At 39.5% G+C, this 9,747-nt stretch overlaps 1 long non-coding RNA gene across 2 annotated transcripts in view; it reads right to left on the bottom strand.

Annotated features, from left to right (window-relative positions):
* The window catches only part of LOC104853098, an 86,954-nt gene extending 77,213 nt beyond the window's left edge, over positions 1 to 9,741 (bottom strand). The window contains exons 1-2 of one of the 2 annotated variants that reach the window (XR_777684.2): positions 9,317 to 9,741; positions 8,354 to 8,410 (exon numbers count right to left, since the gene is read on the bottom strand). This is a non-coding gene — a long non-coding RNA (uncharacterized LOC104853098). The remainder of the gene's footprint in view (positions 1 to 8,353; positions 8,411 to 9,316) is intronic. The other variant, XR_777685.2, reaches the window with a different exon arrangement.
* Positions 9,742 to 9,747: the final 6 nt, after the last annotated feature.

The raw sequence follows: 9,747 nt of genomic DNA, 5'->3' as shown, positions 1-9,747 counted from the left end.
TTTTTTTTTTTTTTTTTTTTTACTCCAGTACTGGAGATTGAATTCAGGAATTTTGAACTAAGCTACAGCCCCAGACCTTTTTTCACTTTTAAGGTTTGAGACAAGATTTTGCTAAGTTGCTATGTTGCCTAGGCACGACTCAAACTTGTGAACCTCCTGCTTGAGCCTCCCAGAGTGCTGGGATTACAGGTGTGCACCATTATACCAAGCTTCAGCACCCGGTTTTTATGATTGTTACCTCATGGTTGATCTGAATCACTCATTCACTATATTCTACCTTTCTGTAATCTTTAGTTTTCAGCAGTTTTCCCAATGCTTGTGGTATGACACATATGCACATATAAACACATTGTTTTTCAAGACTGAACAGTAGTATTCTAATGTATAGAGATATTAAAATGTAAGTGATCAATTCTCTATTTGTTTAGTTTTTTGGTCTATAAAGAAGGAATAATATATAACCTAACATACTATGACGGCCTACTGTGTTGTATCAAATATTCAGGCCTGAACTGTTGTATAGGTTTCTTAATTATACATTTTTATTCTAAATACATTCTTCATTGAGCATTTTCTTGGGAACATCACAGATAGCTAAGTTAGAAATTATTATGAGTTAGACAAAGCTGGGCCTTCAGCATACTGGTCAGCATTATAAAAAGAGAGAAACTATTACATCCATGAACTTCCCCTATCCTACCGATAAATAGCAGTGATTGATGCTCTAAATACGTATCAATCATCTGGGTGGGGGACAAGGATCTTAGCCCATCCCTTCTAGGAAAGGTCCCTTACCCATCCCTTAGCGAAAATCCTTGTTCATTCTTTGTACGCTTGCTGTGTCACTTGCTTCTCCACTGGGTCCCCATTTAATCAGTATTACCTAAGCAACTGTACTTGTTGTAATCTTATTGGTTGATCATAGCTTTGTTCCACCTCATGTCCACCTTGTGATTTCCCATAGGACCAATACTATGTAAGTCCCTGCACTATAATCTTATTAGTTGACTATAGTTTTGTCCTACCTCAAACTCACCTTACCTCCTGGCTTTGCTCCATAAAACCCCCCTAGGAAACAGGGTCCCCAGGGCAGCCCATTTTCAGGTTCTCCCTTTCTGTCTCTCTTAGACAGAAGCTATCTTTTTCTCAATAAAATTTTCCTACTCTTAACCTCTGTTTTTCCTAGAAGTCATTCTCTGATTTTAGGGAACATAAACTCGCATTTCGGATATCTAACAGGTTTGTATATTCCCCTATATCAGGGATACATATGATCATTGAATGAATATTGAATTGTTAACCTGAATATACAAAAGCAAATAAGTATATTACATTGCCCTTGATAAAGACAAAAGAATCTTAAGTTCTACAAGCTTACAGAGTTTACAGTCCCTCCAGAGCTGAAGTACATACCATACATGGAGACTGTGTGAGTTTGCTTTGGTCAAAGTAGAGTTATGAGGTAGTGATGAATGGAGAAGAAAATTGGATAGGGAAGTTTTTTGCAGATATGACAGATTAGCTACTGAATAGTTACATATTTAAGAGCCTTGGTCAGCGGTGAGGTTTATTAGCAGTATTCAACTCAGACATCTCAATGTGCTTGTGTTCCTCACAAAGAAGTAGCAGTTACAATACGAAACTAAATTATGGGGCCGGGGATTTAGTTCAGTGGTTCCACTGCCTGCCTCAAAAGCGCAAGGACCAGAGTTCGATCCCTGCCTCCAAAAAAAACCTGCTTCCTACCCCTAAATTATGGCTTCACCCCTCCACTCCTATAGCTAACTAGCCCTGGGGTTTGGAACTTAGTACTTGAAGTGCAGAGAGCTGTTGTTCTCTCAGGGTTCCACTGGGATTGAGCAAGAATCTTCTTGTAGACACTAACTTTGATACCACAGAGCAATCAGGCTGCGAACCACTGACACAGCTCTGTAAAATAGCCACTGAGAGACACTGCCTCAGACAGAGGCAGGACAGCACACTGGAAAAACTTAGCTACTCAAGTCTCTTCAGCCAAGTCCTTCCCAGGTTAACTCACCCAGCACTTGGCTAACAGGTGTGAATGGGGTCATAGCTTGCTTGCACTTCCATCCTTTTTCTTTGCCCTTATCTCTTTCCCTTTTTAAAAAATTTTTGATTTGAGTATAATGGCCATTAAACCAGAACAAAAAACTTAAATTACTTTATTTTTAAACATTTTTTAAAATTGAATTTATCAGTACACTTTAGAATACAGTACAGTTACACTCATTACTGGGACCTTGTACCTTTACATGGCAGGTCTTGGTTCTCATTTTTTAAATGACCATTTGCCAGTTTTTTGTTTTTTGGTACCAGGGATTGAACTTGGGTCCTTGTGCTTATGAGGCAGCAGCAGAACCACTGAGCTAAATCCCTAGCCCATTAAATTACTTTAAAAATTAAGCTAGCTGTGGTGGTGCATGCCAGTAATCCTTATACTTGGAAGGCTGAGGCAGGAGGATTGCCATGAGTTGGAGACCAGCCTGGGCTACACAGTGAATTCAAGCCCAGCCTGGCATACATGGCGATATCCTGTCTCAAACAAAACAAAACAAACAAAATATTAAATAGATAACAAGAGTAGCCAGGTGTAGTGGCTCATACCTATGATCTCAGCTACTTGGGAGGCTGAGGTGGGAGGTTTAGGAATTTTATTGTAGTCTGGGCGATTTACTGAGACCCTGTCAAAAAGAAAGAGGGAGAGGGAAGAAGAGGTGAGAAGTGAGGAAGATGGAGAGAGGGGAGGAGGAAAGGGGAAAGGGGAGGAGAGGGAAGTTTCCTTCAAGGCTAGCAGTTTGATCTTCACTCCCCTTTGTTAGAAGGTACTTGCTTCCCATTTTGGAAAAGACGTTTCTCTTTCTTCATTCTTTTAATCCTTTTGATGTGACAAGAATTAAACAATTTGGGCAAAGTGAATATTTTTTTTTCTTTGTTATACAAGAGTGTGAGTATAATATTAAAGAGTTACAAGGCTTGTGGAGGACCTTGCTGAGGCTAATGCTACAAGTTACCAGAGGAAATGGGAAACGGGAAGAGTCGGAAGCTCACCAGTCAGTGTTTTACTACCAGCGGTTAGTTCCTTCCTGTGAATAGCTGCCAAATGAGTCACAAAAAACGGTAACATATTCTCCTCTCTCATGTCCTTCTGTTGTTAGAGTACAAAGAAGGAGAAGGAGAAGGAGGAGGAGGAGAAAGGAGGAGGCACTTTTCCTGAGTGGTAGTTCCCTGGAAATACCAGTCGAGAATGCATCTCCATCATGTAAATTTCCTCTTACTTTGCCTGAACAGTAGCCCAAGTACCTCATTCTCAGAAATCTGGGCTTCTTTTCTGTGCGCTTCTCCGAGGACTCCCTGGAAACAGGGTTGAAACACAAGGCCTGTGCTTGCCAGCCAATTACCCAAAACAGAACAGATGCAGCCCTTACATCACTCCCCACCGGCCTTTAGTATCACTAGGGTGCCTAGGCTGGTATCAAAATTGTGATTCTCCTGCCTCAGTGTCTGGAATACCTGTTACTACAAGCATGTGCTTATCACATCTGGGAGGTTTTCCTTTTAATCACTTTAACTGTAATACCACCTTAATTTCCCTCACCTATTCCACAGATAGTGGTGGTTATCAAGCAAAACTAAGAGCTATCTTCGCTAATAAATGATCATCATTAAGTCATTCAATAGGTATGTCTCCCTTCAACTCCCCAGTGTGAACCCAGGGCTTTTTCACCAAGCTACTTCCCCACCCCACCCCTCACGCCCCTTCATATTTGAGGCAGGATCCCATCATATTGACCACGCTGGGCTTGAACTGGATATCCTGCCTCAGCCTGCCAAACTGCTGGGGTTTCAGGTGTATGCCACCACACCTGGCACACTACCTTCTATGTAAGCCCCGTGATTGGTGTTATAGCCCTTGTCAGTAATATCTTTTTGTTTTTGAGACAGGGTCTCCTGTGTAGTTCAGGCTGACCTCAAACTTGCAGCAATCTCCTGCCTCAACCTCTGAGTGCTGGGATTAGAGGCATGCCCCCTTCCCCCACAGTCAGTAATGTTTTAACAGGAAGATGAATTTGTTTTTAGGAATGTACTTTATGGGCTGGGAATGTAGCTCAATGGTTGACCAATTGCTTAATATGTATGAGGCCTTGGTTCAACCCCCAGTGTTGCACCTCCCCCCAAAAGCACTTTGGTGGAAATGCTTAGCATAGAGAGATAAGCTTGGAATGGAGGACAGAGCTAAATAAAGCTTGAGCCCTAAGGGAAAGCTCCTCATCTAGGTGATAGGGGTAGGGGTGGGAAAGGAAAGGAATCTGCAAAGATATAATCAAGATATTCAGATGGTTACTCCCACAATGGTAAAGGAAGAGTTTCCAAATGAGGTGGTTCACACTATCAAAAGTAGAACTGAAGGATAATGGATTAGTGATAGAGAAAGTAAGTGGAAAAAAAAAAAACACTTATTTTGATGTTAAAACTTGATGTTTCCAAGTCCTCTGACACTTGGGATTTCTGTAATTAAGTCTTCTGCAATTTCCCAACTTTTCAGAAAACAAATACATTCTATTCAACTGAGAAAGGATCTCTTATAAATAAAGTTTATTTGTACCCAAATATGATAATCTGTTTAATAATGGAGCAAGCAGACTGGTGCAACCACTATGGAAGTCAATATGGAGATGCCTCAAAGAAATAGAGGATTAGAGGTTCCATTTGACCCAGCCATCCCTCTGTTGGGTATCTTTCCAAAAGAAGTGAAAGAATCATACCACAGTGATATACGTGCACCCATGTTTATAGTGGCACAGTTTGTAATAGCTAAAATTTGGAAAAAGCCCATCTGCCCATCAATTGGAAACTGGATAAAGAAGATGTGGTTTTTCTATAAAATGGAATACTACTCAGCTATAAAGAATGAGAAAGTAGATTCATTCATAGTTAAATGGGTACATTTTGAGGATATACTTCTAAGTGAAGTAAATAAGGCACACATATGCAAATACTGAATAGTATCTCTGGTGTGAAAAACTAAAATAGTACTCAAGATCCTAATGGGACAATTAGCAAATAGGAAGAAAAGGACCAAAGGTGTAGGGACAGTAAGAAGGATAGGGAAGGGGGAATAAGGGAAAAGGGAAAAAAATATGAGAAAATGTAAAAATGGAATTAAAGTGTTTGAAGGGGGGGAGGGGAAGGGAGGGTAGGGACAAGGGGAAAAATGAGAACCAAGACCTGGCATGTAAAGGTACAAGATCCCAGTAATGAATGTAACTGTACTGTTTACCTAGAATGTACCAACGAATTAAATTTAAAAAAATAACGGAGGAAAATGTGGTAGAATACATAGACTAAGTAGCTATAACAATGGCAAAAATGGCTAATAAATTACTCTTATAGACAGTTAGAGGTGAATGGTCCAAGGCGGGCAGGCCCCAAGATATTTAGGGACCTTGGTTCTGTACTTTTCCTTGCTCTATTATCTCTTACACTGTGGTCTTTCCATGATCAAAATTGACTACTTAGGTTTAATCTTGTTTTCAAAGCAGTTCATGAGAAGCAGAAAGGAGTAGAGGGTATGAGGCTGTATCTTTAAGGAGATTTGCTAGAAGTTAAATTCATCAATTTTTCTTTCATATCACTGGACTAAACATATTCAGATAGTCACATTGGTTCCAAGGTGGTAGGGAAATATAATCCAAAGCTATGCTGGTACTCAAGGGAGATAAAATGGAAGTAGAGGATAACAGAAGTTTCTAGTACATAGGATCCAAAACAGATCCTTTTCCATAAAATAATTTTTTTGGTAGGATTTAACTGAATTTTAATAGAAAATAAAAGTGTTACACAGCAATACAGTCCAAGCATTCTTAGGTTATTCTATTTTTGTAAAAGATTTTGTAAATTAAACATTTTTTAAAAATTTCACTTACAGGCTCGTTTGACTTTTGGGTAAAATATCTTACTTTCTTTTGTTTAGAAGTCAGACAGCAACAAATGATATTAAAATAGCAATTATTTTCATGAATTATTGAAATGCATTCATTCTGTCTCTACTTAGCAACGACCAACAAGGAATATTATATTACTTAACTATGGCTGTGTGACAAATTACTCCAAAACCTAGAAGCATAAAACTTTTTTTTTGTACCAGGGATTGAACTCAGGATCTTGTATTTTCGAGGCAAGCAGAAGAACCACTGAGCTACATCCCCAGCCCTGTATAAAATATTTTTATTGGGCTGGGGATGTAGTTCAGTTACATACTATGTGATCTCTAGCAAAGAAAACTGAAAAAAAAAAAAAAAGTTATCTCAAATAGTTTGAGCTCTTAAAAATTTCAGAGCCTAGCTGGATGGTTTCCTATGAGACGAGGTTTTGGCCAGGGCTATAGTCATCTGAAAGCTTGGCTGGATTGGAGGATTCACCTAAAAACAGATGCACAGATCTGTGGAAGGAGGCTCTAGTTCTTTAACTAAGGAAACCTCCCTGTAACAGGCAGCTGGCACCAGACTGAGCGATCCAGGGGAAATGGGGTATAAACTCTAACAAAAGTGCCAAAAGTGTCTCTTGTAATCTAATCTCAGAAGACATATCATCACTTTTGGTCATGCAGACTAACCTTGGCACAAAGTGGGAGCCATTGCACAAAAGTGTAGAGTAAGTATCAGTGTGTGTGAACATGGGCCATATTAGAGGCTGCCCACCACCATACCTAGTCTTATATTGCAGGAAAAAAAAAAATCCCCAAACTTCCATATAAGCTAAACCTCTCATTTCAAAAGACAAAACCATTTAAAAAACTTCCTGGGCTGAAGATATAGCTCAGTGATAGAGTGTATATTTAGCATGAGCAAGGCCCTAGGGTCAAAACCCCAGCAATAAAAAAGAAGAGAAAAAAAAATCACTCATCCCATCGACTTCAGTTATTAACCCAAGTTTGTCAGAGCAAACAACTAACTTGAGGTATTAATGCGCAAAAGAAAAGGAAAGTTGGTTGATACATTTCCATAAGCTTAATTTTAGTGATTTCATCAGGGCCTCAGAAGCATTGACCCTTTCAGGTTGTATTTGACGAGAATGATAATTGTTTGAGGAGGTCCTCACTTCAGCTGGACACAGATGGGTGCCCTCAGAATGAACACTGTCAACCTGATGTGGTTTGGCTTCTTGAAACATTTCAAAAGTTGATGTTAACAACTCAAGATTCTTTGACAATAAGGGAGTTTCGGTAAATTTGGGTCCAGTTTAAAGACATAGGATTCTCTAAGGTTGCCTGAACGGTGAGCTATATTTCAGGAGTTGGTGTACAGAGGGTATGTCTTGGATGAGGTCTCAAAATACCTAAAAGATTTCCTTATGCAGGCTGGGGTCAGATATGACAGATGCATCCTTCTAATTTTGGAACTAGAAACAGCTACTGTAGAGTGAGGCTGCTGTGTATTCATTCAGCAGAGTGAACATAAATGCCACCATATCTATGGTAGAAAAGATCAGAAATGTGTTGCTTTATTCTGATAAATCACATTTTTATAACAATGTCAATGAATTTTGATAGAGGGCTTTTATGTTCTTGGTAGTTAATGATTTATTTAAAAAATACATTGAAAGTAGGCCCTAATACTTAGCTCTTTACTAGAATATTAAAATTAATGATCATATCCATTATTATTTTGACCATGCTCTTATCAGTGAATATTTATGATGGAAATTAAAGATGTAGAATGAAAGATGCATATGTTTTTCAGAGAGATTCTGGGGCTTTAAAAAGATGGTGATATTACTTCATTTAAAAATATGTAGGTGTGAGGGCTGGGGATTTAGCTCATAGTGCTGCCACCTGCCTTGCAAGCACAAGGTCCCAAGTTTGATCCCAGTACCAAAAAAAAAGTAAGTACATTTAAATGAATATGCTTAAAAACTATCACTCACTCAGAAATAAAATTATTGTGCAAAAATTGGGCAAAGCTTTTTATCTGAATCATTTTCTAAACAATAATGCAATGTCATCTTCAACATTTCAATTATAAAACAGACCTGATGAATTTTGCAATGTAAAGATCCTGGAAATAAACAAGTTTTTATTATATCTGCAAGATACTGAGCAATGCAAGTTTAGCGTGATTAATACTGTACACAGCTTTCTTATACATACACAATGAACTTGTGATTAAATTCAGTAATTTCTTTTTTTTTGGTACCGGGGATTGAACTCAGGTCCTTGTGCTTGCAAGGCAGCACCAAACCGCTGAGCTAAATCCCCGGCCCTGAGATTAAATTCAGAAATTCTTAGTTTAGGAATAGTAAATGTTAGGAAAGGCCTAGATTTCTTTTGGCATACCAGGAAGTTGATTGTTGAGAAGATCGATGTTTTCGGTCCGGGATTTAGCTCAAGGTACTAAAAAAAAAAAAAAAAAATTGATGTTTACTTTATTACAATTTGGTGGTGGAGACCAAACCCAGGACTTCATGCACAAAAGGCAAGCACTCTATCGCTGAACTAAGCACTCTTATCATACTTTATTAGGTCTCTAGTTGTAGACTGAATTTTTTTGTAGGTCTAAAAGGCAAGCCATGTTATAAGTAGTACTAATGTCCCACAATTTTTTTTAAAGCAGAATGAATATATACAATGTAAATATATTAAAAAGAATTAGCCACAGGTTTAACCTGAAATTTGATTTTTCTTGTGTTTCCTCTCTACAAGATGTAAAAAAAATTAATATTGGACAAGGAAATTTTAGGTCACAAAGATGATCATTTATTCTTTTAAAACGGTACAATTCAAGATAGAATATTTAAAGAAATTAAATTTAGATGCTTCAAAGAAAGTGAAAATGTGACTAATTGCTTGCGCTGAAAATAACAGTACAGAAAACAGCGTCTAACAGTTTTCAGTAATTTATGCTGGATTCTTACCATCTGGCCTGCCTTGCCTCTATTTGAAAGAATCTGACTAAGCCTAAACCTATGGCAAACCCCCACTTCTTTCTCCTCCACCGTGGCCTGAAGACTGGAGTAGTGTTTCTGATTAATCACGTATTTAAATAAGGACACCAGATGCAGTAGTATTTTAGCAAATTAAAATTCCGGTGTCCCAGAATATGTCAGATAATTATCACGTTCTAAAGCCCCAAATTTGACTTGGCCATTTTCCTATCATGCAACTCCGGAGGGTAGGAAGTTGAGCCTGAACCCTCGGCCCCTTTGAATCCCCGTGGCAGGGGAATCTCTTCATTCAACAATTACAGGATGAAATTTTTTTTTTCCTAAAGAAGGGAAGACAAATTCTAATTTCTCCTACAGTGGCATCGCTTTGTGTGGTGATAAGCAGCCGCAGGGACAGGGTGAAAAAAAAGTCTATAGCCTCTGTGCGGGAGCAGGACCCTCATTTCTGATCGGAATCAGCGGCAGCCTACGCTTGCTTTGGTTGATTTACGGTCAGCGTGTGTCGTCCTCACGGCGCCGCTTTCAATAGTCTTGGACAATTAGCTTTATTTTCTGCGTAAGCCGTTAAAGCCACCCTGGTGGAAACGCCCGGCTAGCAGGCCCGGGGGGAAGGTGGCAGACAGGTGCGCCCCCTCGGGAAACACACAAAGGGCCTGCATCTGGACCGCCGCGGTGTCCTTGGCAACTCGACGCACGCGGCCCAGAGGCGCAAGGGAGGACGGAACGGCGCGCAGATCACCGGCTTCCGCCGGCTGAGCCCTTCGGCCTGCTCTCGGACGCGCGCCC

This window comes from Fukomys damarensis, unplaced genomic scaffold, assembly GCF_012274545.1.
Source record: "Fukomys damarensis isolate Sample0158 unplaced genomic scaffold, DMR_v1.0_HiC HiC_scaffold_38, whole genome shotgun sequence".
NCBI lineage: Eukaryota > Metazoa > Chordata > Mammalia > Rodentia > Bathyergidae > Fukomys > Fukomys damarensis.
This window is presented reverse-complemented; position numbering and strand designations above follow the sequence as displayed.